The sequence below is a fragment of the Podarcis pityusensis genome (assembly GCF_964106645.2).
Source record: "Podarcis pityusensis genome assembly, chromosome: 3".
NCBI lineage: Eukaryota > Metazoa > Chordata > Lepidosauria > Squamata > Lacertidae > Podarcis > Podarcis pityusensis.
In genome coordinates this window covers 115,170,068-115,197,370 of record NC_138026.1, presented here as the reverse complement: position 1 = coordinate 115,197,370, position 27,303 = coordinate 115,170,068, and the positions used below count along the sequence as shown (strand labels likewise).

General features: G+C 44.1%; 3 long non-coding RNA genes across 3 annotated transcripts in view; 2 read left to right on the top strand and 1 right to left on the bottom strand.

Moving 5' to 3' along the window:
• The window catches only part of LOC308474722, a 50,696-nt gene that overhangs the window by 4,015 nt on the left and 19,378 nt on the right, over nucleotides 1-27,303 (top strand). The gene's annotated exons all lie outside the window — the stretch shown is intronic.
• Nucleotides 11,070-15,893, bottom strand: LOC308474770. The gene is made up of 3 exons (XR_013984945.1): nucleotides 15,865-15,893; nucleotides 11,788-11,938; nucleotides 11,070-11,098 (listed from the first exon to the last, which is right to left on the bottom strand). It is a non-coding gene; the product is annotated as an uncharacterized lncRNA (long non-coding RNA).
• Nucleotides 20,595-24,014, top strand: LOC308474071. The gene is made up of 3 exons (XR_013984482.1): nucleotides 20,595-21,433; nucleotides 22,096-22,256; nucleotides 23,925-24,014. It is a non-coding gene; the product is annotated as an uncharacterized lncRNA (long non-coding RNA).

Sequence of the window (27,303 nt, the reverse complement as noted above, 5' to 3'; positions counted from 1 at the left end):
AGGAGAGTGGCTTCGTGAACCCATCAGCTAGGTTCTTGGCAGAGGGACAGTACTTCAGCCCAACTAATCCCTCCTGAACACTCTGGCACACATTCCGAAAGTGAATGTCTAGGTGTTTAGTTCTAGCCTTGAACTGACCTGACTCTGCCAGACGCAGGCATGATTGATTGTCCTCGAAAACATGTATCGGTTGACAATCCACTCTGCAAAGTTCCTGCACTAAGCAAGCATAGAACTCTACTTCTCTGCACACCTCTGAAAGAGCACTGAACTCAGCCTCAGTGGATGAGAGCGCTATAAGACTTTCCTCCATGGACCTCCATCCAACTACTGAGTTCCCAAACTTCACCACTAGGCCAGACACAGACTTGCGATCCTCAAGATTAGCCCAATCTGAGTCCACAAAAGAAGTCAGTTTGACTTCTCCTTGTGCCGGCAACCTAAGACAAAAATCTTTGGTTTCCTGCAAATACCTCAGAACTCTCTTGATGCGATTCCAGGCTTGCATACTAGGGTTTGAAGCTTCCCTGCTGAGCAGATTGACAGTAAACGCTATATCAGGTCTGCTCCACTGGGACAAGTACAACAAACTCCCTAGGGCTGACTGAAACACTTCAGTATTTTCGAACTCAGCGTGTTCTACTTGCTGGCTGTCCTTCCAGGACAGCCAACAGACTACCTTCAGATCTCTTCTAAAAGTCAGATAGTTGTTCATTTCCTTGACAACTGATGGGAGGGCATTCCATAGTTCAGGCACCACTACCGAGAAGGCCCTCAGCCTAGTTCTTATGACCAGAAAAAAAGAATCTCGCATATTCATCCACCTAGTTTGGGGGCTTCCAGGTGTTTGTGGACTCCAGCTTCCATCAACTCCAACCAGTATTGCCAAAAGTCCGCAAAGCGTACCGCAAAGCTATTGATTTGAGATGGAACATTTTCGACGATTTGGCTGATCTGAGAGCCGTTTGCCCAAACATTACTTTCTTGTGGTCCTCGTTGCTCGAGAGGAGGACATGGAGGGATTGTGTGAGCCCGGTTGGAATCTATAAAGCAAGAAAGGTCTTGGAGCGGGCAGTGGAACGTAGAGTGGCGGCTCTGGGCGGGTGTGTCATAGGACACCCAGGTATCCAGCATAGCAACGAGGCCCTCTACAGATGGGATGGTGTGCATCTGTCAGATACTGGAAACGATATTTGGCTGGGGGACATCATAGCAGGGATTAGGAGTTGGTTGCAGATTTAAAGGTATTGGCAGCGAGCTTTGCTCGAGTGGCGGTTAAGCATTGGCAGGGGGTTATTGTTATGCAGATGAAATGGGGGGGAAGGAAGCGCCATCACCTTCCCCCAAGGAAAGGGTAGTCCGGTAGAGGACTCTGAGGGGCGTTGTCTTGTCCAAAACCTAGGGAGGTGAGGGCCTCCGGCACGCCCCCGAGCGGTGACACCCATGGGATCCTAGTTGGCGTACTTCAACAGGACTCCCACAGTTTGTGGTTAACCCTTTCCCGGTCAGCATGCCGGGTAGTCGATAGGAGCCAATGCCTAAGGCCAATACCTTTCAATTCTGTAATCAATAAAGTTGTGGCCTTTTTATGCCCATTAACCTAAAACAATGTGTCCTGTGTCTTCATTTCTCATGGGGGAGGGGTCATGCCACGCAAAGCCCTTTCCGAACTCCGGAGGAGAGGGGGTTGCGGGCGCCCCCTCCCACACACGCGGGGGCTGGGATTGCCCCCGCGAGATCCAGGGAATCCCCGGGCGTGCCTGCGTCCCGATCCGCCAATCGGCGGGTTGGGGAGGCGTGGCCTAGCCAATTTAAGGCCAGGCACGCCCGGGGACCGCCCTCTTTCCTTTCGCCAGCTGAGCGGGTTTTTTCCCATCCCACCCACCCTTTAGGCTTAGCTAGCTTTGACCTTGCTATGGACTCCGGTTGGTCGCTGCAAGGGGCCTGGTAGGAATTTTTCCAAGTTGGCGCACTGTCTGCCTTTTGGTTTTTTCGCCTACCTCGTAGCAATCATCACAACTTCCGCGGTATTTGGCGGTTAGGCATTGGCAGGGGGTTATTGTTATGCAGATGAAATGGGGGGGAAGGAAGCGCCATCACCTTCCCCCAAGGAAAGGGTAGTCCGGTAGAGGACTCCGAGGGGCATTGTCTTGTCCAAAACCTAGGGAGGTGAGGGCCTCCGGCACGCCCCCGAGCGGTGACACCCGTGGGATCCTAGTTGGCGTACTTCAACAGGACTCCCACGGTTTGTGGTTAACCCTTTCCCGGTCAGCATGCCGGGTAGTCGATAGGAGCCAATGCCGAGGGCCAATACCTTTCAATTCTGTAATCAATAAAGTTGTGGCCTTTTTATGCCCATTAACCTAAAACAATGTGTCCTGTGTCTTCATTTCTCATGGGGGAGGGGTCTTGCCACGCAAAAGACCCTGATGTTCAGAAAGATTGAGGGCACAAGAAGAATTGGACAACAGAGGACAAGATTGTTGGACAGTGTTCTCAAAGCTACCAACATGAGTTGGTAGGCAGTGGAAGACAGGAGTGCCTGGCATGCTCTGGTCCATGGGGTCACAAAGAGTCGGACACGACTAAATCACTAAACAACAACAAAAAGGAAACATTTCAAAGCTTCCCTATACAGAGCTGACTTCAGATGGCGCGGGGGTCTCATAACTGTTTCTGCCCCTACCCAGTCCTGGCTTGCGGCCCCCAGAAAGTCATTCAGAAGGGAATGTGGCCCCACCTCTGCTTTACATGACTGTACCTCAAACTCCTCCTCCTCTTTCCCTCTAGGGGCTGCTGTTGTTCAACGACCTATAAATAAGGAGACCTTCTGTTCCCTCCTCTGTGCGATCTCAGAATTTCCAGCAAATTGAGGCAGACATGAAATTTTCCTACTTGATCTCTGTTTTTTTCCTCTTTTCTTCCCTCTTCCTGCTAAGGGATTCAGGTGTTGCACAGTTTGCTTAGATTGTGGCAGGCACCAGAATAGCCAGCAATGCTGCTGTAATGGGGAAGGGGTTTTCTTAACAATGGCAAAGTTCCCAGGAACAGTGCTGTTTGCTATGTCTTGCACGCACAAAAAATATTATAAATATTTGGGGGGGGAGTGGAGGGTTAAAACAGAAAGTTTTATAATTTTGTTTAAAAAAATGATTTGGTTTTAACGTATCCGTCGTGTTGTGGCTTGTGGAAAAGAGCATGGTTTCAAATGAAATCTTAAATTCAAACAAAGGAAATTTAAATTAGTTCAGATGCGAAAAGCTCATAATCTTGGACAGATGCCATAAACCTTTTTCAGAGAAATTGAACCAACCATTTCTTTCTATTTTTTAAAAGTAAAAGAACCAGATATCTTGTTTTTGAGAGTGAGTATTATACAGATCGACCCTAGGACATTTATACAGTCGTACTTTGGAAGTTGAACGGAATCTGTTTGGGAAGTCCGTGGGCAGGGTATAAATAATAAATTATGATTATGATAAAAAAATAATAACAAATGATTACACCCCACACCAGCCAAGACGCCCTGACATGTCCCATTCCCCCTTTACCTTTTGGAGGGGGCGGTCAGTGGCTAGGCTGGAGCTGGAAAGGGGGGGGAGTTCAGCAACCCTGCAGAACTAGGAGGGAAAGCGGCTTACTTTTGAGTAAACGTAGCTAGGCGTGGAAAACTGAATAAAAGACAGGGGGAAATGAAAAAATGGATTTAACAAGAATTGACAGATCTGCCCAACAGTAGTTGCAAACTTGAGTATAAGCACCCTGAGGAGATGCCTCTGGAAAAGCTGTTTTGTCTGCTCGTTCACTGTACAGTGGTACCTCTGGTTACATACAAACTTCGTTCCAGAGGTCCGTTCTTAACCTGAAACTGTTCTTAACCTGAAGCACCACTTTAGCTAATGGGGTCTCCCGCTGCTGCCGCACCACCGCCACGCGATTTCTGTTCTCATCCTGAAGCAAAGTTCTTAACCCAAGGTACTATTTCTGTGTTAGCGGAGTCTGTAACCTGAAGCGTATGTAACCTGAGGTACCACTGTAGTTGTATGAGACAAGAACAGCAATACTCTGTGTCATTCAGTGTGGCTTTTAATAAACAATGAAATAATCTATTTCCAGAGCGCGCCAACTTTGGCTATTTTCATCCAGAATTCTTATCTGCTTTCACATTAAAAAGAAAGAAAGCTTCTCCCAAACTATATATTCTTGAGCAATTTCTCTCAGAATATTTATTTCAGGTGGAATCTACACACATATTAAAAAAAAAACTGTGAAAATGCTTTCTTTTTAAAAAAAATGATTTGAAAAATACATTGAATTTTGCACAGCTCACTTTCACCATCTAGTGTCACATTTGAATACTGCATTTTACAACACATTTAAAATGGTTTATTCTCAGCTGTGTAGCTGAGTCCTTAGTGTTTCCCCTTAAAACATACTTGGATCTCTACCATTTCTTTCTTTCTTTCTTTTTAACGTAAAATAACCAGATATCTTGTTTTTGAGATTGAGGATTATAAAGGTCGACCCTAGGACATTTATACAGTCGTACTCTGGAAGTTGAACGGAATCTGTTTGGGAAGTCCGTTTGACTTCCAAAATGTTCGGAAACCAAAGCGTGGCTTCTGATTGGCTACAGAAAGCAGAGAACGGACTTAGAATGCTGTAGCTGGCAAGGAGCCCTAACTCGAAGCGAACCAATGTTTTTCTTTCTTACCTTAAGCTGACGCTTCTACACCATCTCACGAACCACAATCGGATGAAGAATGTGACAAAGCCAAAGGGAAGTGCATGCTGGAGATTTGCTACTCTGGCTGGAAAAAAATCCCAACATCAGAATCTTTTCCAGGGAGTCTTCTCTTCTCATGAGGTGGCCAAAGTATTGGAGCCTCAGCTTCAGGATCTGTCCTTCCAGTGAGTACTCAGGGCTGATTTCCTTCTGAATGGATAGGTTTGATCTTCTTGCAGTCCAAGAAGATGGCAGAAAGTGAGGAGGAATTAAAGAACCTTTTAATGAGGGTGAAAGAGGAGAGCGCACAATATGGTCTGAAGCTCACCATCAAAAAAACTAAGATCATGGCCACTGGTCCCATCACCTCCTGGCAAAGGTCATTGCAAATCGTGACAGACAGCAGTCACGAAATTAAAAGATGCCTGCTTCTTGGGAGAAAAGCAATGACAAACCTAGACAGCATCTTAAAAAGTAGAGACATCACCTTGCCGACAAAGGTCCGTATAGTTAAAGCTGTGGTTTTCCCAGTAGTGATGTATAGAAGTGAGATCTGGACCATAAAGAAGGCTGATCGCTGAAGAATTCATGCTTTTGAATTATGGTGCTGGAGGAGACTCTTGAGAGTTCCATGGATTGCAAGAAGCTCAAACCTCTCCATTCTGAAGGAAATCAGCCCTGAGTGCTCCCTGGAAGGACAGATCCTGAAGCTGACGCTCCAATACTTTGGCCACCTCATGAGAAGAGAAGACTCCCTGGAAAAGACCCTGATGTTGGGAAAGACTGAGGGCACAAGGAGAAGGGGACGACAGAGGATGAGATGGTTGGACAGTGTTCTTGAAGCTACAAACATGAGTTTGACCAAACTGCGGGGGGCAATGGAAGACAGGAGTGCCTGGTGTGCTATGGTCCATGGGGTCATGAAGAGTCAGACATGACTAAACGACTAAACAACAAAACAGCCCAACACCTTGTGGCCAAGTTGAATTATGTGCTTCAGGATTTGATTTAAGGCCCTGCCCATAGATGGCAATCTGTAAACATCCCATGAGGAAGCCACTACTAATAGACCATGATATTCAGGATAAGGTCTCAGAGATAAGGTGTTCTTTTCAATCTCTGCATATATATGTATTTGCATGTGTGTGCTTGTGTATTCAAGCATGTTGTTCCTGATCAGTTGAAGACATTTTGGGAGGAAGCCCATTTACTAGATTTTTACCCATTTGGAATAAAACCCATTTGGCCTAAAGAGTTTTGGAAGGAGGCTGCCAGGGCTGGTGCTCTGGGGCCCCCAGGTGAGGCACACCTGTCCACACGGTCTGAGTGGGCACTAGCCACCCTCCCTCATAGGACCACAACCAAACAGGTGGCCAAGCAGGGGACGAAAGCAGAGTTCACCTGCCAGGTTACTCAGTAAGAGCAGCTCGATAGGGAAGCACTTGATGAGGTGGACAAATGGGAGCATATATTATGACCTGCCACCATTCCTTCAGGAATTGCAGGGAAGAAAACATGCCTGCCCCTGTGTACCATTTTGGGGTAGAATAGTGGGGAATGGCTGTAAAGCTGAAATGGGTTTTAAGGCAGGCTGCACTTCAGTGGTAGAGTACAATGTTTGTGTGAGGGAAAGGTCCTAAGTTCACCCTCTGTGTCTGCAGGTAGGGGTCAGATGAGACTCCTGTTTGAAAATCTGGAGATACTAGTCCAGGTAAGGCAATACTTGTAAGAAATGATAAAGTCGCCTTTTCACACAAGGTTCCAGCTGCTGAAAACCTCAGGCATAATGTTGCTTTCATTCACATAAAGATACAGGTAAAGGTAAAAGGTAAGGGACCCCTGGAGGGTTAAGTCAGGTCAAAGGCGACTATGGGGTTGCGGTGCTCATCTCGCTTTCAGGCCGAGGGAGCTGGCATTTGTCCACAGACAGGTTTCCAGTGTGAGATTTTGACCAACTTCGGCCCATCTGAAGCTGATACAGGCTCGTCTCATCTTGAGCCCAAACAGAGTAGTCCACACAGCAGAAGGATAAGCAGTATGTGCCACATTCTTAACTTTATTTCCACTCTATGCTGAGAGAATACAAACATGCATCTTGCCTCTGTGAGAGCAGAGAAGCAACCCCTCTCGGAAACAAAGAACACCAAGAGAAAAAGTGAAAAACAGGAAACCAGCGTACGTCACATCCAGTCTCCCATTCCCGTGGGAATCCAACAGTAACTCTGACTGTGGAATGCAAAACAATGTCTTGTGACTGCAGTTGCTGCTCAGTGAGGGAAATAGAAACCAACATCCAGGTCATGTGGTCAGCATGAGAAGACCACTTCTGGCAAGATGGGACACTGTGACGGAAGCCAGATTGTAGGCTGAAGACGGGTGGTCCCCAAACATCTTACCTGCCAATAGAAGGAAGATAACAAAAGACAGAAGGAGGGTGATCTTCATGGCTGAATCTCAGAGCTTCCGGAGCCTCAGTGTTTCCAGAAAATGGGGAAGAGAGGGAATGACGAAGGAGGAGTATTGTGGGAGAAGGTCATGTGGCTTTTGCGTATTCTCTGCTGGGAACAGCAGCACTGAAATCTGAGCACGTGTGTGGGGGGTGGCAACAAACTGTTCCCACTCTTTAAGAGGAGTGTTGTTCAGGGCTTCATCCAGGCTGGAACAAGAGAGTTACAGTGTTGCTCAGGCTTTGCTCTCTGTGGTGTTTTAGCAACGGGTGCAGGTTCTGTGTTTCTGTGTCTGTCTGTCTGTCTGTCTGTCTGTCTGTCTGTCTCTCTCTGTGTGTGTGGCGAAAGAAAGAGGTCAGGTACAAAGGACTCTTCCCTTTCCATTCACCTGAGTTTTAAACATGAGCAATAGAGGGCTCATGTTTGGGTCTGGCTTCTAAGAGGGTGGTTGTTGTGGTTCCGGTGAATGGGAAATTTGGGGAGAGGGGAAGCTCTCATTTTGCTCTTCGTTTCATCTTGGGGGGAAAAAAATCTTGTGAAAATATATCAGCAATTTTTTCTTTGTGATCTTGCTTAATATACATCTCCCACCCTGCAGGACTTTCTCGATGGCCTGGTGTAAACATTGCACAGAACAGTGTTTTTTCATGTCTTTGCATGGCATAGTTCTTACCCTAGCAAAATTTCAACAGAGAGCACATCTCTCGCAAATAAAAGTACTTTCAGTGAGAGCCTAGAAATCCCTTACTTTTTCGTGTTTTAACTGTTTTGTTTAAGTGTAGTATTATGCAGCCAACAGTTTACATGTAACAGTCCTATCTGTTGCTCATCATAATCCAGAGGGCCACGCACTAGGCTCTCCCAATTTAATTAACCTTTTAATTAGAGTAATTGGTTGTTTGCTTATTAAAAATTCATACAATCCTGAACTGTACTGGTATTTGTAACCTCTGTTCTTTCAAAACTGCTGGATCTCAAATTGTTTTTCTTTTTGCTGCAGGTACTGTAGCATCATGGTTTTGGCCACTTAAAGTGAGTTTCAAGGTTACAGAATAATAGAATCACAGATTTATAGAGCCAAAAGGGACCACAAGAGTCATCTAGTTCAACCCTTTGCAATGTAGGAATCTCTCACCCAACATGGGGCTCAAACCCACGACCCCGAGATTAAAGGGTTACATCCAAGGACTAAGTGTCTGTTGACCCAGCTGGTTTTGCTCTGCCGGCCCCTTCCTCCTGACGCATTACGCATTTGAGCCTTTAGCGTAGCTGATTTTTTTGTTGAAATGTCTTTCTCTTATGTCCATTAAAAACCATGCATTTTAGCAGCAATACTGTTGAAGTCTTGTCTGCTTGTTTTGAAGAAGGTAGTCTGTGGGGGAGATCTTTCTGAGCACGTCTATGGTTGGGTGGGGGTTAAAGAAGTCAAACTGATGCAAAAATGCAGAGGACCAGACTGAAGACTGGAGAATGTGGAACTGATATAGACAGTTATTTGCCTGACCCTCAGCAGATGGCAGCTGTGGTCTCAAACATTTTGAAGGTACCATGAAAAATCTCTAATAATAATAATAATAATAATAATAATAATAATAATCAAAGTTTTTGAACTGTTTTTAAGACTTCTGACATGGTTTGCCATGCGCCTTGATTTTCCAGAGTGCCTCTGGAAAATTTGCCATGTGCCTCTGGATATTCCAGAGATTTTCTTTTTTTATATATATATAAAATTTTTATTGGTTTTTCACATTTTATAAAGACATAACACACACGTAAAAGACAAAGACAAAGAACATGTATAATTTCAAAAATCTTACTTTCTTAACTTTGGTCCTTGACTTCCCCCCACCCCCCCTTCATACATCCCAATTCCCATAATTATGTCAGCAAGTTGTTATTTTCCCTTCTTACCATGTTAATATTACATCTTTTATAAAAAGTTAAATTCTATCCTAAGTTGGACTCGAATTCCCTTCCATCGATTTCCCATTTTTTATTAAACATAAATCATATTGACTAGACCCAAAAATCATAAGTGTTTTTAAAATTCTGTTTTCCCCCCCTCCCATCCCCGGTTCGTCCCTTCCCGAGTGCATGTCCACAATAACAGTTCTTAGCCTGGATTCCTCACATCCGAGGCCTTCAAGTCTCTTTCAGTCCCTCTCCGCCGGTTCTGTTGGTAGTCCTTTATGTTGGTCTTCGGATCTCGAAGGAGTTCTGTCCCAATCAAGCCAGGTTTTCTTCCCACAAGAAAACTTAAAGACAACTGCTGCAAAAGTTCCACCAGTCCTTCATATTCAGAATGGAGGCCCCAATCATATTTCTTCTTTCTTTTAAGTTCTTGAATTCCAAGTACTCCAGGGGCCTCCTCCTTCATCTTTCGCATCTTTTGCAGATTTGTAATCCGTGTAATCCAAGGGTCGTCTTGTTTATAATCCACATGTGTAGGCTTCTGGTTGGTACTTTCCATCTGTGCTTTCTCCTTTCCTTGTTTAGTCTCCTTCAGTTCTTGAGATATCTCTTCCAGTTCAGCTGCAGGTTTTTTCTCATTCAAATCCTCAATACATTCAGCAGAGCTGCTTATTCCAGAAGTCAAGGTCGTGAGTTGTTTATTCATAGCCAGACTCTGCTCTTGTAAAATTCCCACAAAATAAAACATTCTTTCTATTTCAGCTAGTAAATTTCCATCCGCAGCCATTGTACTGCCTCAGATTTCCCCCTAGAGGGAATCTGGTTACTTAGTAATCTTTTCCCAACAATCCTTTACCTCGTTCTTTGTTTCTTTGTTTCCAGCCACTTTAATTCAATTGTATCACATTTAGTCCAGAGAGATCTTAAATAACACGCTTTTTTACTTTAAATTGCCCGTTTGACAGCTTTGACAGCTGTCAAACTCCTTTCCTCTTCAACAGGCTCAAAGACAGGACGCTCCCGGGCCCGGGAGGGGGGGTTGCACACAGCAAGAAAAAAAAACAAACTTCTGAAATTCCACTCTTACACTCCAGCTCAAAACTTCTTTTGTCAAATCGTGAAAGTTAATGTCTTTTTAACTCACCCCAAAGGGGTAGGCTCTCCAACTTAGTTCTCCTGCTATTGCTTTAGATCGTCTGCAGGAGGGGGGGTGCGGACTTCCCTTTGACACATCCCCCGGTCGTATCAAATTCACAAATAGATATTTTAAAGTCCGAATTCCGATCTACTCACGGGTTGCTTCTTTTCAGATCCGAATTTAAGGAAAAAAGTCAGCGCTCTTCAGCCATGGCACACGGCTTCGCTCCGCTGGGGTAGCGGTCTACTCCCAGCACCACGCCGCTCTCCGTACCCTCTCCGTAGCCTTTAAAAAGGCTCTTCGTGGGTCGGGGGGCGCTTAAGGTGCCCACCGAGTCACCAGGTCCGCAGGCATCTGCGCCTGCGGTTTTTGAGGGTCTCCGCGTCGCCGGCGCGGCAAGACCCGTCCCCAGCGGAGCCGATTCCCTCTGGAGCTCGGAGGGAATCCGCCATTAGCTGTTCGCACCAACCCGGAAGTCCTTCCAGAGATTTTCAGCCAATCAGCTGCCGTATTCTGGCCATGTCCAGGGAATTCCAAGTGTAGGGCAACCCTATAGCTGCTACAGATATCTTAAAAGTAAAAAACTAAGAGCAGTTTATATGGGAACTGAATAAATTTGGACACATTTGCCTGACCCCCAGCAGATGGCAGCTGTAGTCTCAAAAATTTTGAAGGTATCATGCAAAATCTCAAATAATAACAATAATAAAATGAGGAGGTATGGTAGAAGTAAACAACTAAGAACAGTTTATAAGGGAACTAAAGAAATTCGGACAGATCTAGGAGGGGTCTTTGAATTTATTTATTGTATAAAATTCATATACTGCTTGATTGTAGAAAACCGCAAAGCAGCCAATTCTCGTGCGACTCCATTACCTGAAGGTAGAGAAGCAAAACATATTCTCAGCTCCTCGTTACTGAAAACAGAGGGAGCAAGGACAATGACATAAATGTATTTACTGTTCTCAATGTCGTGCGACATGAATGGGCGACATGATGCCCGACTTCCCTCTCGCAGGCTAGGCATGAGAAGCAGGTTCAAAATCCTAACTCAGCCATGTGGTTAACTGGGCAATATTTGAGCTACATTTACTGAAAAGTAAGTCGCTCTCCCTCCTAGTTCTGCAGGGTTGGTGAACATTTCCCACCTTTCCAGCTCCAGCCTAGCCACTGACCGCCCCCTCTCCATGGTAAAGGTGGAATGGGACATTTTGGGGTGTCTTGGCTTCCCATGCGCACCAACGGCCCTGGGAGGGGGCTGGTGTGGGGTGTAATAATTTGTTATTATTTTTTTATCATAATCATAATTTATTATTTATACCCTGCCCACCTGGCTGGGTTTCCCCAGCTAAATATAATATGTTTAAGTTGAAGAATGACAATGGGAGAGTGTGGTAGATCACTGCCAGTTTTTGATATGTGGCAACCTGTTGGACGTTGGATGTGCCTGCTTTAGGCCATCATTCACCAGCCAAGGACTCTGCAGTTGCAAGACCACAATTCCACACACCCCTGACCACTGACCATGCTGGCTGGGTTTGATGGGAATTGATGGGATCTCTTACGGAAGTGTGCAGCAGACTTTGTCTGGCAGGCATTTCCCGACTCTTTTCCAGGCAGTCATGCACCTCTCCAGCATGCACTTCCCTTTGGCTTTGTCACATTCCTCCTTCGATTGTGGTGGGGAAGATGGGGAAGATGGTTTAGAAGCGTAAGCTTAAGGCAAGAAAGAAAAACATTGGTTCGCTTTGAGTTAGGGCTCCTTGCCAGCTACAGCGTTCTAAGTCCGTTCTCTGCTTTCTGCAGCCAATCAGAAGCTGCGCTTTGGTTTCCAAATGTTTTGGAAGTCGAACAGACTTCCCAAACAGATTCCGTTCGACTTCCAAAATATGACTGTATAAATGTCGATCTGTATAATACTCACTCTCAAAAACAAGATATCTGGTTCTTTTACTTTTAAAAAATAGAAAGAAATGGTTGGTTCAATCTCTCTGAAAAAGGTTTATGGCATCTGTCCAAGATTATGAGCTTTAAGCATCTGAAATAATTTAAATTTCCTTTGTTTGAATTTAAGATTTCATTTGAAACCATGCTCTTTTCCACAAGCTACAACATGACGGAAACGTTAAGAAATAAAACCAAATCATTTTTTAAAACAAAATAATAAAACTTTCTCTTTTAACCCTCCACTCCCCCCCCAAAAGTGGAAGGATCATTAGGCGCGAGTGATCATGCTCTTCTGAAGTTTACTATACAGTGGAAAGGAGCAGCCAAGCATACTAGGACTCAATTTCTTGACTTTAAGAAAGCCGACTTCATAAAACTTAGGGAAGTGCTGGGTGAGATCCCATGGACAGTAATACTAAAAGGAAAGGGAGTTCATGATGGCTGGGAGTTTGTTAAGAGGGAGATAGTAAAAGCACAACGTCAGGCAATACCAATGAGACGGAAACATGGAAGGTGCCTAAAGAAGCCAGGGTGGCTATCTAAAGAACTTTTAAATGAGTTAAGATTAAAAAAGGATGTGTACAAAAGAACGTATAACTTGCTGTTGAAATGGAATACTCAGGATGAAACGGTGAAATCTGCTATGATTAAATGGGCACAAGATGTTGGACATAATATTATGTTTGCTGACTGGGAACAGTTATGGACCACAGGTATGAAGTTTACGGCATGTAATGCCTTAAGAGAGAATATTATGAAAATGATATACAGGTGGTACATGACCCCAGTCAAGCTTGCAAAAATTTACCATTTGCCCGATAATAAATGTTGGAAATGTAAAGAAACTGAAGGTACATTCTTTCACCTTTGGTGGACGTGCCCAAAGATTAAGGCTTTCTGGGAAATGATATATAATGAACTCAAAAAGGTATTTAAATATACCTTTCTGAAGAAACCAGAGGCCTTTCTCTTGGGCATTGTCGGCCAACTGGTGCCAAAGTAGGATAGAACCTTTTTCATGTATGCTACAACAGCAGCAAGAATACTTATCGCAAAGTATTGGAAGACACAAGATCTGCCCACTTTGGAAGAATGGCAGATGAAGGTGATTGACTACATGGAATTGGCGGAAATGACTGGCAGAATCCGAGACCAGGGAGAAGAGTCGGTGAAAGAAGACTGGAAAAAATTTAAGGACTATTTACAGAAATATTGCAAAATTAAGGAACTTTAGAGGGATGTTGGATAGAAACTAAGAGGTTTTTAGCTGTAATGCTTTAAGAGATATGGGGAAAAAAGGTTAATAATTGGGCAAAAGATTAATGGTAAGGATTTGCTGAACCAACAAATTGAATTGGAATACAAAGAAGGGAGGTATGAGGAGGTCCGGGGAAATAAGAGTAAGGAAGATAGGTTACGGAACATTATTGTGTTTTTAACTGTTTTATTTTGTATGTGTTTTTTTGTTGTTGTTTTTTGCTTATTTTCTACTTTTTCGCTGTATCCTAAAACTTTATACTTTTTTCTTTGTTTTGTATTTTCATGTATTTTTGTGAAATTTTAATAAATATCATTATAAAAAAAATAAAAATAAAAAAGGATGTGTACAAAAAATGGAAAAGGGGGGAAACCACCAAAGAGGAATTCAAACAAATAGCCAGCACGTGTAGACACAAAGTCAGAAAAGCTAAAGCACAGAATGAACTCAGGCTTGCTAGAGAGGTTAAAAGCAACAAAAAAGGCTTTTATGGGTATGTTCGTAGCAAAAGGAAGAACAAAGAAACAGTGGGGTCACTCAGAGGAGAAGATGGTGAAATGCAAACAGGGGACACAGAAAGGGCTGAACTCCTCAATGCCTTCTTTGCCTCAGTCTTCTCCGATAAAGAAAACAATGCCCGACCTGAAGAATTTGGAGCAAATGATTCAGCAAAGGAAACACAGCCCAGAATAACTAAGGAGATAGTACAAGAATACTTGGCTAGTTTAGATGTATTCAAGTCTCCAGGGCCAGATGAACTGCATCCAAGAGTATTAAAAGAACTGGCAGATGTGATCTCAGAACCACTGGCAGTCATCTTTGAGAATTCCTGGAGAACAGGTGAAGTCCCGGCAGACTGGAGGAGCGCAAATGTTGTCCCTATTTTCAAAAAGGGGAAAAGAGAGGACCCAAATAATTACTGCCCAGTCAGTCTGACATCAATACCAGGGAAGATTCTGGAGCAGATCATTAAGCAAACAGTCTGTGAGCACCTAGAAAGGAATGCTGTGATCACCAATAGTCAGCATGGATTTCTGAAAAATAAGTCATGTCAGACTAACCTGATCTCGTTTTTTGACAGAATTACAAGCCTGGTAGATGAAGGGAACGCAGTGGATGTAGCCTACCTTGATTTCAGCAAGGCATTTGACAAGGTGCCCCATGATATTCTTGTAAAGAAGCTGGTAAAATGCGGTCTTGACTATGCTACCACTCAGTGGATTTGTAACTGGCTGACTGACCGAACCCAAAGGGTGCTCATCAATGGTTCCTCTTCATCCTGGAGAAGAGTGACTAGTGGGGTGCCACAGGGTTCTGTCTTGGGCCCGGTCTTATTCAACATCTTTATCAACGACTTGGATGATGGACTCAAGGGCATCCTAATCAAATTTGCAGATGACACCAAACTGGGAGGGGTGGCTAACACCCCAGAGGACAGGATCACACTTCAAAATGACCTTGACAGATTAGAGAACTGGGCCAAAACAAACAAGATGAATTTTAACAGGGAGAAATGTAAAGTATTGCACTTGGGCAAAAAAAATGAGAGGCACAAATACAAGATGGGGGACACCTGGCTTGAGAGCAGTACATGTGAAAAGGATCTAGGAGTCTTGGTTGACCACAAACTTGACATGAGCCAACAGTGTGACGCGGGAGCTAAAAAAGTCAATGCAATTCTGGGCTGCATCAATAGGAGTATAGCATCTAGATCAAGGGAAGTAATAGTGCCACTGTATTCTGCTCTGGTCAGACCTCACCTGGACTACTGTGTCCAGTTCTGGGCACCACAGTTCAAGAAGGACACTGACAAACTGGAACGTGTCCAGAGGAGGGCAACCAAAATGGTCAAAGGCCTGGAAACGATGCCTTATGAGGAACGGCTAAGGGAGCTGGGCATGTTTAGCCTGGAGAAGAGGAGGTTAAGGGGTGATATGATAGCCATGTTCAAATATATAAAAGGATGTCACATAGAGGAGGGAGAAAGGTTGTTTTCTGCTGCTCCAGAGAAGCGGACACGGAGCAATGGATCCAAACTACAAGAAAGAAGATTCCACCTAAACATTAGGAAGAACTTCCTGACAGTAAGAGCTGTTCGACAGTGGAATTTGCTGCCAAGGAGTGTGGTGGAGTCTCCTTCTTTGGAGGTCTTTAAGCAGAGGCTTGACAACCATATGTCAGGAGTGCTCTGATGGTGTTTCCTGCATGGCAGGGGGTTGGACTTGATGGCCCTTGTGGTCTCTTCCAACTCTATGATTCTATGATTCTATGAAAAAAAACCCACCTAATATTTATAATATTTTTTGTGCATGCAAGACAGAGCAAACAACACTGTTTCTGGGAACTTTGCCATTGTTAAGAAAACCCCTTCCCCATTACAGCAGCATTGCTGGCTATTTCAGTGCCTGCCACAATCTAAGCATACTCTGTACAATACCTGAATCCCTTAGCAGGAAAAGGGAAGAAGCCAGTCCCAAACCTGATCCCTCTATTGCAACAGAATATGAACTCAGTGGGATGGGGAGGGAAGAGTCCATTGTACCTGACCTCTTCCTTTCTCCACACACACACACACACACACACACAGTGAGAGAGAGAGAGAGAGAGAGAGAGAGAGAGAGAGAGAGAGAGAGACATACAGACACAAACACACAGAACCCGCACCCGTTGCTAAAACACAAAGCAAAATTTATGTCTGAGGCTGCCTCGTAACTGTAGCCTTATTTCTTTATCACAGGGACGTAGATGGCACCATGGGCTTGCCGATCAGAAGGCTGGCAGATCGAATCCCCCCGACGGGGTGAGCTCCTGTGGCTCTGTCCCAGCTCCTGCCAACCTAGCCAACCTAGCCATTTGAAAGCATGTCAGTGCAAGTAGATAAATAGGTACCACTGCGGTGGGAAGGTGGGAAGGTGGGAAGATTGTATGGCGTTTCCATACAATCTGGCTTCCGTCACAGTGTCCAATTTTGCCAGAAGTGGTTTTCTCGTGCTGGCCACATCACCCAGAAACCTGTCTGTGGACAAATGCCAGCTCCCTCGGCCTGAAAGCGAAATGAGCGCCGCAACCCCATAGTCGCCTTTGACCTGACTTAACCCTCCAGGGGTCCCTTACCTTTTACCTTTACCTGTATCTTTATGTGAATGAAAGCAACTTTATCATTTCTTACAAGTATTGTCTTACTTGGACTAGTATCAACTCTCCGGATTTTCAAACGGGAGTCTCATCTGACCCCTACCTGCAGACACAGAGGGCGAACTTATTTTTTTTTTTTAAATGATATTTATTAAGATTTTCAAAAATACAGAAAGTAAGGATTAAAGTACATTCAAAGCCTTATTTTCATACATCCACTTTCCGGGACTCCCCCCTTCCCCCACCCCTACCATATTCCCCTTTCATATTGTTGGCTCCACAAGCTCTCAGTTCTAATTGAAACTTAATTTGTTTAGACCATTATTCGAATTTAAAATTTATACACTCCTCATCAATACCCTTAATAAAAAACAAAAGTTCTCTCCCCAGGGCCCACCCCATTTTCATTCCACAATTTCCCTTTTTTTAATGATAAAGACACCCCACACAATAAAAATATAAGAAATAAGAAATAAAAAATATAATAGATGAAAAAAAACTCATTCAGAAAAAAAAGTTGACAAGCCTTTGGATTTTAGTTCTCCCCCCCCCTGTCCCCGGTTTAATTTCCCCCTGACCACCAAACCATGTTATCTGCCTGGAATTCTTAAAGTCCATAAATCACCTATTTCCCCCAATTCCTTGCTGGCTTTTTCTGTTTATAATTATTTTTTAAAACATTTAACTTTAAATCTTTAATAAAACTCCCCCCATTGTTCTTTCCAAGTTGTAGTCCAGTTTCCTCTTGTTCCGCTGCTGAAACGTTCTAATTCAGAAGCTTAGTAACTCTGCAGGGATTAATTATTATTCAGGAACGAAAACTTGCGTTCAGTCCCTTCCTTTCTTCCATAGAAAATTCTATTGTCTCCTTTAGCTGAACACCCTGTAGACAAAATATTATTTCCGTTTTGCAGCTTTCCCAGAAGATAACCAGTCCTGTAAAATTCCAATGGTATTTTTCCACTTACGACCATCTTTGTAATGTCCCAAAACTCCTCTAGGGGGATTGTTGTAACTTTGTTTTCTCTAGTCCAAAAGTCCGATTGTTATCCATGTTTTCGCCATTTTGTATCCAAGTTTTAACGAGTTATAGCAAATTGTAACAAATTTAACCAGCAAAGTTCTCAAAATAAAATCCTCTCTGCTTTCCGACTTTGACAGCTACTTTGACAGCTGTCAAAATCTCCGACTCTTTTCACCAGGCTCTCTCTTCAATCACCCCGGTTCCCAGGGGGGGGGGTTACGTTTCTTCTCCCTCAATTCTTCCTCCAGCACAGTTCTTATAGTTCCCCATCGTGGAATTCTTAGTTTTAATCAGCAATACACATCTTTTTGGACCTTGGTTTCCCCGTCCTTGTTTTGGAAGGTTTACAGTAGGGGGGGGGACTGACTTCCTTTTTGGATCCCCCCCCCGCTCGTGTCCAATCCGGAAAAAAAAAATTCTTTTTTTTTCTCCTTTTGAACCCGGTTTCCAAATTACTCACGGGTTGTTGTTAAGAAGTCCGAATTTTCAATGGAAGAAGTCAGCGCTCTCCGCCGGATGGCATGCGGCTGCGCTCGGCAGGGATAGCAGAGGACTCAAAGCACCACGCTTCTCCCCGGCACCCGATCCGTAGCCTTTAAAAAGGCTCCTTCACGAGTCGGGAGGGCGCTAGCGGTGCCAGCCGAGTCTCCTGTCCACGGCCTCCGTGGCCGTGGTTTTTAAGGGTCCCCGCATCGCCGGTGCGGTAGGACCCAGCCCCTGCCGAGCAGACTCCCTCCGGAGCTCGGAGGGAGTCCGCCATTCGGCGATGGCGCCAACCCGGAAGTCCCACAGAGGGCGAACTTAGGGCCTTTCCCTCATACAAACATTGTACTCAACCACTGAAGTGCAGCCTGCCTTAAAACCCATTTCAGATTTACAGCCATTCCCCACTATTCTACCCCAAGATGGTACACAGGGGCAGGCATGTTTTCTTCCCTGTAATTCCTGAAGGAATGGTGGCAAGTCATAATATATGCTCCCATTTGTCCATCTCATCAAGTGTTTCTCTTTCGAGCTGCTCTTCCTGAGTGAGTAACCAGGCAGGTGAACTCTGCTTTTGTCCCCAGCTTTAACTATACGGACCTTTGTCGGCAGGGTGATGTCTCTGCTGTTTAACATGCTGTCTAGGTTTGTCATTGTTTTTCTCCCAAGAGGCAGGCATTTTTAATTTCATGACTGCTGTCACCATCTGCAGTGATCATGGAACAGAAGAAAGTAAAATTTCTCACTGCCTCCATTTCTTATCCTTCTTTTTGCCAGGAGGTGATGGGACCAGTGGCCATGATCTTAGTTTTTTTGATGTTGAGCTTCAGACCATATTGTGCGCTCTCCTCTTTCACCCTCATTAAAAGGTTCTTTAATTCCTCCTCACTTTCTGCCATCTTCTTGGACTGCAAGAAAATCAAACCTATCCATTCTGAAGGAAATCAGCCCTGAGTGCTCACTGGAAGGACAGATTGTGAAGCTGAGGCTCCAATACTTTGGCCACCTCATGAGAAGAGAAGACTCCCTGGAAAAGACCCTGATGTTGGGAAACATTGAGGGCACAAGAAGAATTGGACGACAGAGGATGAGATGGTTGGACAGTGTTATCAAAGCTACCAACATGAGTTGGTAGGCAGTAGAAAACAGAGGAGTGCCTGACGTGCTCTGGTCCATGGGGTCACAAAGAGTCGGACACGACTAAATGACTAAACAACAACAAAAAGGAAACATTTCAAAACTTCCCTATACAGAGCTGACTCCAGATGGCTCGGGGGTCTCATAACTGTTTCTGCCCCTACCCAGCCCTGGCTTGCGGCCCCCAGAAAGTCATTCAGAAGGGAATGTGGCCCCACCTCTGCTTACCCATTTCAGATTTACAGCCATACCCCTTTATTCTACCCCAAGATGGAACACAGGGGCAGGCATGTTTTCTTCCCTGCAATTCCTGAAGGAATGGTGGCAGGTCATAATATATGCTGCCATTTGTCCACCTCATCAAGTGCTTCCCTTTCGAGCTGCTCTTACTGAGTGAGTAACCTGGCAGGTGAACTCTGCTTTTGTCCCCTGCTTGCCCACCTGTTTGGTTGTGGTCCTGTGAGGGAGGGTGGCTAGTGCCCACTCAGACCATGTGGACAGGTGTGCCTCACCTGGGGGCCCCAGAGCACCAGCCCTTGCAGCCTCCTTCCGAAACTCTTTAGGCCAAAGGGGTTTTATTCCAAATGGGTAAAAATCTACTAAATGGGCTTCCTCCCAAAATGTCTTCAACTGATCAGGAACAACATGCTTGAATACACAAACACACACATGCAAACACATATATATGCAGACATTGAAAAGAACACCTTATCTCTGAGACCTTATCCTGAATGTCATGGTCTATTAGTAGTGGCTTCCTCATGGGATGTTTACAGATTGCCATCTATGGGCAGGGCCTTAAATCAAATCCTGAAGCACATAATTCAACTTGCCCACAGGGTGTTGGGCTGCAGTTGTTGTTGTTTAGTCGTTTACTCATGTCTGACTCTTCGTAACCCCATGGACCAGAGCACACCAGGCGCTCCTGTCTTCCATTGCCCCCCACAGTTTGGTCAAACTCATGTTTGTAGCTTCAAGAACACTGTCCAACCATCTTATCCTCTTTCGTCCCCTTCTCCTTCTGCCCTCAGTCTTTCCCAACATCAGGGTCTTTTCCAGAGAGTCTTCTCTTCTCATGAGGTGGCCAAAGTATTGGAGCCTCAGCTTCAGGATCTGCCCTTCCAGTGAGCACTCAGGGCTGATTTCCTTCAGAATAGATAGGTTTGATCTTCTTGCAGTCCATGGGACTCTCAAGAGTCTCCTCCAGCACCATAATTCAAAAGTATCAATTCTTCGGTGATCAGCCTTCTTTATGGTCCAGCTCTCACTTCCAAACATCACTACTGGGAAAACCATAGCTTATACTATATGGACTTTTGTTGGCAAGGTGATGTCTCTGCTTTTTAAGATGCTGTCTAGGTTTGTCATTGCTTTTCCCCCAAGAAGCAGGCGTCTTTTAATTTCATGACTGCTGACTGTCACCATCTGCAGTGATCTTCACCAGGAGGTGATGGGACCTGTGGCCATGATCTTAGTTTTTTTGATGTTGAGCTTCAGACCATATTTTGCGCTCTCCTCTTTCACCCTCATTAAAAGGTTCTTTAATTCCTCCTCACTTTCTGCCATCTTCTTGGACTGCAAGAAGATCAAACCGAGCCATTCAGAAGGAAATCAGCTCTGAGTGCTCACTGGAAGGACAGATCCTGAAGCTGAGGCTCCAAGACTTTGGCCACCTCATGAGAAGAGAAGACTCCCTGGAAAAGACCCTGATGTTCAGAAAGATTGAGGGCACAAGGAGAATTGGATGACAGAGGACGAGATGGTTGGACAGTGTTCTCAAAGCTACCAACATGAGTTGGTAGGCAGTGGAAAACAGGAGTGCCTGGCATGCTCTGGTCCATGGGGTCACAAAGAGTCAGACACGACTAAATGACTAAACAACAACAAAAAGGAAACATTTCAAAACTTCCCTATACAGAGCTGACTTCAGATGGCTCGGGGGTCTCATAACTGTTTCTGCCCCTACTCAGCCCTGGCTTGCGGCCCCCAGAAAGTCATTCAGAAGGGAATGTGGCCCAACCTCTGCTTTACATGACTGTACCTCAAACTCCTCCTCCTCTTTCCCTCTAGGGGCTGCTGTTGTTCGACAACCTATAAATAAGGAGCACCTTCTGTCCCTCCTCTGTGCGATCTCAGAATTTTCAGCAAATAGAAGGAGACATGAAGTTCTCCTACTTGATCTCTGTTTTTTTTCTCTTTTCTTCCCTCTTCCTGCTAAGGGATTCAGGTATTGTACAGAGTTTGCTTAGATTGTGGCAGGCACTGAAATAGCCAGCAACGCTGCTATAATGGGGAAGGAGTTTTCTTACCAATGGCAAAGTTCCCAGAAACAGTGCTGTTTGCTCTGTCTTGCACGCACAAAAAATATTATAAATATTAGGGTGAGGGTGTTTTTTTGGGGGGGGGAGTGGAGGGTTAAAAGAGAAAGTTTTATTATTTTGTTTAAAAAAATGATTTGGTTTTATTTCTTAACATTTCCGTCATGTTGTGGCTTGTGGAAAAGAGCATGGTTTCAAATGAAATCTTAAATTCAAACAAAGGAAATTTAAATTATTTCAGGTGCTAAAAGCTCATAATCTTGGACAGATGCCATAAACCTTTTTCAGGGAGATTGAACCAAGAATTTCTTTCTATTTTTTAAAAGTAAAATAACCAGATATCTTCTTTTTGAGAGTGAGTATTATAAAGATCGACCCTTGGACATTTATACAGTCGTACTTTGGATGTTGAGCGGAATCTGTTTGGGAAGTCCGTTCAACTTCCAAAACATTTGGAAACCAAAGCGCGGCTTCTGATTGGCTGCAGAAAGCAGAGAACGGGCTTAGAACGCTGTAGCTGGCAAGGAGCCCTAACTCGAAGCGAACCAATGTTTTTCTTTCTTGCCTTAAGCTTACGCTTCTAAACCATCTTCCCCACCACAATCGAAGGAGGAATGTGAAAAATTCAAAAGGAAGTGCATGCTGGAGAGGTGCATGCCCGACCAGAAAAGAATCATCGGGACATGCCCACCGCACCGCAAATGCTGCATACATCCGTGGGAACTCCCTGAGGTAGATGTTGCCAGTCTTCCCCTACAATTCCCATCAAACCCAGCCAGCATGGCCAGTGGTCAGGGGGGTGTGGAATTGTGGTCCTGCAACTGCAGGGTCCTTGGTTGGTGAAAGATGGCCTAAAGCAGGCACATCCAACGTCCAACAGGTTGCCACCCACCATGCAATATCAAAAACTGGCAGTGATCTACCACACTCTCCCATTGTCATTCTTCAACTTCAACATATTATATTTAGCTGGGGAAACCCAGCCAGATGAGTGGGGTATAACTAATAAATTATGATTATGATAAAAAACAATAACAATTTTTGAACAAATTGTTGAGCATATTCTCTCAGAATATTTATTTTTGGTGAAATCTGTACACGTATAAAAAACGCTGTGAAAATGCTTTTTTTAAAAAAATTGAAAAATGCAGTGAATTTTGCATAGCTGACTTTTACCATCTAGTGTCGCGTTTGTATAGTGTACTTTAAAACGTTTTATTTGCAGCTGTGTAGGTGAGTCCTTAGTGTCTCCCCTCAAAACATACTGGGATCTCTACCCCCAAGGCATTGGCTATGCTGGCAAGGCTTGCATTACAATATTCTGTTACACACAGCATCTGTTGAATAGCTAAGGCTATAACCCAAATCTCCATTGCTCCAGGTTGGATACAGCAGAGCCAGTGTGGTGTAGTGGTTAAGAGCGGTAGTCTCCTAATCTGGGGAACCGGGTTCGCGTCTCCGCTTCTCCACATGCAGCTGCTGGGTGACCTTGGGCCAGTCACACTTCTTTGAAGTCTCTCAGCCCCACTCACCTCACAGAGTGTTTGTTGTGGGGGAGGAAGGGAAAGGAGAATGTTAGCCGCTTTGAGACTCCTGAAGGGGAGTGAAAGGCGGGATATCAAATCCAAACTCTTCTTCTTCCTCCATCTAGCTCTGTCAACCTCTGCTGGCCTCTGTCTGGGATCAGAGCACCATAGAAAAATCACAAGATGTGCTATTAGCCAGCATTTTAAAAGGATTTCTAGACCTTATGACTGCATGCAATGCCCCATTATGTTTTAGGAGCCGCAGCAGTGCTTGAATAAGATTTTGAGTGATTGAGGGCAAGACCTCAGGGTCATAGCTTGCTCACCGCTCCTCCCTCTTCTTCTTCTTCTTCTTCTTCTTCTTCTAAAAGGCATATTCAGTTTTGCCAAATGGTTGGGCAGGTGCATTTATTTTAGATGGAACACAGAGAGTCTTGCTCATATGTATTCTAGCACTCACAAAACTATGAGAATGATGTCGTTCGAAATGGCAGGCAGTATGACACGCAGATGTAGCTGGTGAAGGTAGCCCTCTAGTTGCTCCAGATGCCCCTTTGGCAATTGTGGTGGGTTCTTGACATCCATGATCACTGCAAAATAATGACGAGGTTCATCAGAGGCAGAGGCCAAGCAAGCTCTTTAGCACAGAGAGTCTGGAAAATGCAGGCTTAAACAAATATTGCCCAGTTTACCACATGGCTGAGTTAGGATTTTGAACCTGCTTCTCATAGCCTGCGACAGGGAAGTTGGGCATCTTGTAGCCTGTTCATGTCACACGACATTCAGAACAGTAAATACATTTATGTCATTGTTCTTGCCTCCTCTGTTTTCAGTTACAAGGAGCTGAGAATATGTTTTGCTTCTCTGCCTTCAGGTAACGGAGTCGCACGAGAGTTGACTGCTTTGAGGTTTTCTACAATCAAGCAGTATATGAATTTTATGCAATAAATAAATTCAAAGACCCCTCCTAGATCTGTTCTGTCCGAATTTCTTTAGTTCCCATATAAGCAGCTCTTAGTTGTTTACTTCTACCATATGTCATCATTTTATGTTTGTTATTATTTGAGATTTTGCATGATACCTTCAAAATGTTTGAGACTACAGCTGCCATCTGCTGAGGGTCAGGCAAATGTGTCCAAATTTATTCAGTTCCCATATAAACTGCTCTTAGCTTTTTACTTCTAAGATACCTCGCATTCTCTGTAGCAGCTATAGGGTTGCCCTACACTTGGAATTCCCTGGACATGGCCAGAATACAGCAGCCAGAAGCAGTGTCTGGCTGAAAACGCTGGAATATCCAGGAAAATCAAGGCACATGGCAACCCATGTCAGAAGTCTTTAAAACAGCTCAAAAACTTTGTTTATTATTAGAGATTTTTCATGGTACCTTCAAAATGGTTGAGACTACAGCTTCCATCTGCTGAGGTTCAGGCAAATCTGTCTCTATCGGTTCCTCATTTTTCCAGTCCTCAGTCTGTTCCTCTGCATTTTTGCATCAATTTGACTTCTTTACACACACACCCCACGCATAGATGTGCTCAGAAAGATCTCCCCCACAAACTACCTTCTTCAAAACAGGCAGACAAGACTTCAAGAGTCTAGATGATGAAATGCATGGTTTTTAATGGACAGAAGAGAAAGGCAATTCAACATAAAATCAGCTACGCTAATGGCTCAAATGTGTAATGTGTCAGGAGGAAGGGGCCGACAGAGCAAAACCAGCTGGGTCAACAGACCCTTATTCCTTGGATGTAACCCTCGGGGTCGTGGGTTTGAGCCCCACGTTGGGTGAGAGATTCCTACATTGCAAAGGGTTGGACTAGATGACTCTTGTGGTTCGTTTGGGCTCTATAAATCTGTGATTCTATGACTCTGTGACCTTGAAACTATATATTCTCCTATAGTTCCTTATTTTCCTAGACAGGGCCTGGAAATGAGGCAACATATGAACATATGGCTCTTCCTTATACATATCCCAAAACAGAGCTTTCTTCTGTCTATTTTGGTATTGTCTACTTTGACTGGTAATAAGTGTCCAGCTTTTCCTGCCTGGAGAGACACTGGGGACTGAACCTGAACCCCACTTTTTATATATAGTTTTCTCACCATTTCCTTCTGTGAACTTAGGATCTGCTGTGTAATTCTGTGTGGTAACACAGTCATGTCGCCACAGGTGCCTAACTCGTTCTGCTTCCTGAAGTGATCACATACACAAACTCACTGTTCCCAAGGTGAAGCAACTTTGAGGCTTCTCATATTCCCTGAATACGTCTTGTTCGTAATGGAGAGATCCTCTTGTGGGAATCTGAAGTAACAACCCTTCAATCCTTATTATTATTATTATTATTATTATTATTATTATTATTATTATTAAATTTCTACCCTGCCACGCTGGGCGACTTACAACAGAAGGTCAAAAATAAATTAAATACATTTTGATTTGTCTCTAGCCTCCAGATTTTCATAGGATAGTAGTGTTGGAATGCTTACTTGGTACATTTGATGCTTCCGTTAAACCAAATAATGTGTTTCAAAAATACATAGATTACAGGGAAATGTTGACAAAAATAGGAAGAGGAGGAGGAGGAGGAGAATTTATTATTTATACCCCACTCATCTGGCTGGCTGGTTTACTCAGTCATTCTGAGCGACTTCCAAAACAAATTAAAACATAATAAAACATAAAAAACTTCCCAATACAGGACTGCCTTCAGATGTCTTCTAAAAGTCAGATAAATTCTTCATTTCCTTGACAACTGATGGGAGGGTGTTCCACAGGTCAGGCACCACTACCGAGAAGGCCCTCAGCCTGGTTCTTATGACCAGAAAAAAAGAATCGAAGAGACAAGAAATTGAGGTGTTCATCCATCCTAGTTTGGGGGCTTCCAGGTGTTCGTGGACTCCAGCTTCCATCAACTCCAACCAGTATTGCCAAGAGTCAAGAATGATGGGAGTTGCCATCCAAAATACTTGCGTTGCACCAGGCTGAGGAAGACTGTCTTGAGGAAGGTGTCATGATTGCAAAGCCTTAGCAATAGATGAAGCCAATATCTAATTCTTCAGTAATAGCTCTTGAGTGCTCACTGGAAGGACAGATCCTGAAGCTGAGGCTCCAATCCTTGGGCCACCTCATGAGAAGAGAAGATTCCCTGTAAAAGACCCTGATGTTGGGAAAGATGGAGGGCACAAGGAGAAGGGGACGACAGAGGACGAGATGGTTGGACAGTGTTATCGAAGCTACCAGCATGAGTTTGACCAAACTGCGGGAGGCAGTGGAAGACAGGAGTGCCTGGCGTGCTCTCTTCCATGGGGTCACGAAGAGTCAGACATGACTAAACGACTAAACAACAACAACATGTGAAAGATTATGGAAGCCATTAAAAAATTTCAGAATGAGTTGATTTTTATTGACAGTGCCAAGAGCAAAAGCATTAAGAATCTAGAAACATCATGTTTTCTTGTTGTTAACAAACCCATTTTAAAGTTCACATACCATCTTAAATGTGAAGAACAGAGGTTATAAATACCAGTACAGGTCAGCATTTTATCAAATTTTAATAAGGAAACAACCAATTACTCTGATTAAAAAGTTAATTAAATTGGGAGCGCCTAGCCTGTGGTGGACAGTTACCAGTAAACAGTTGGCTGCATAATACTACACTTAAACAATAGTTAAAACACAAAAAATTAGAAGATTTCTATACAATCACTGAAAGTACAAGGAAGTATACCACTTTTACTTGCAGGAGATGTGCTCTCTGTCGAAACTTTGCTAGCTTAAGAACTATGTCACGCAAAAACATGAAAAAGCCAACATTCTCGTCGATATTTAGATCAGGCCGTGGAGATGTTCCTGCAGGGTGGGTGGTGTATATTAAGCAAGATCACAGAGAAATGCTGATATATTTTCACAAGATTTTTTTCCCCCACAATGAAAGAGCAAAATGACAGCTTCCCCTCTCCTCGAATTTCCCACTCTCTGGAACCACAACAACCACCCTCTTAGAAGCCAGTCCCAAACCTGATCCCTCTATTGCAACAGAATATGAACTCAGTGGGATGGGGAGGGAAGAGTCCATTGTACCTGACCTCTTGCTTTCTCCACACACACACACACACACACAGAGAGAGAGAGAGAGAGAGACATACAGACACAAACACACAGAACCCGCACCCGTTGCTAAAACACAAAGCAAAATTTATGTCTGAGGCTGCCTCGTAACTGTAGCCTTATATCTTTATCACAGGGACAT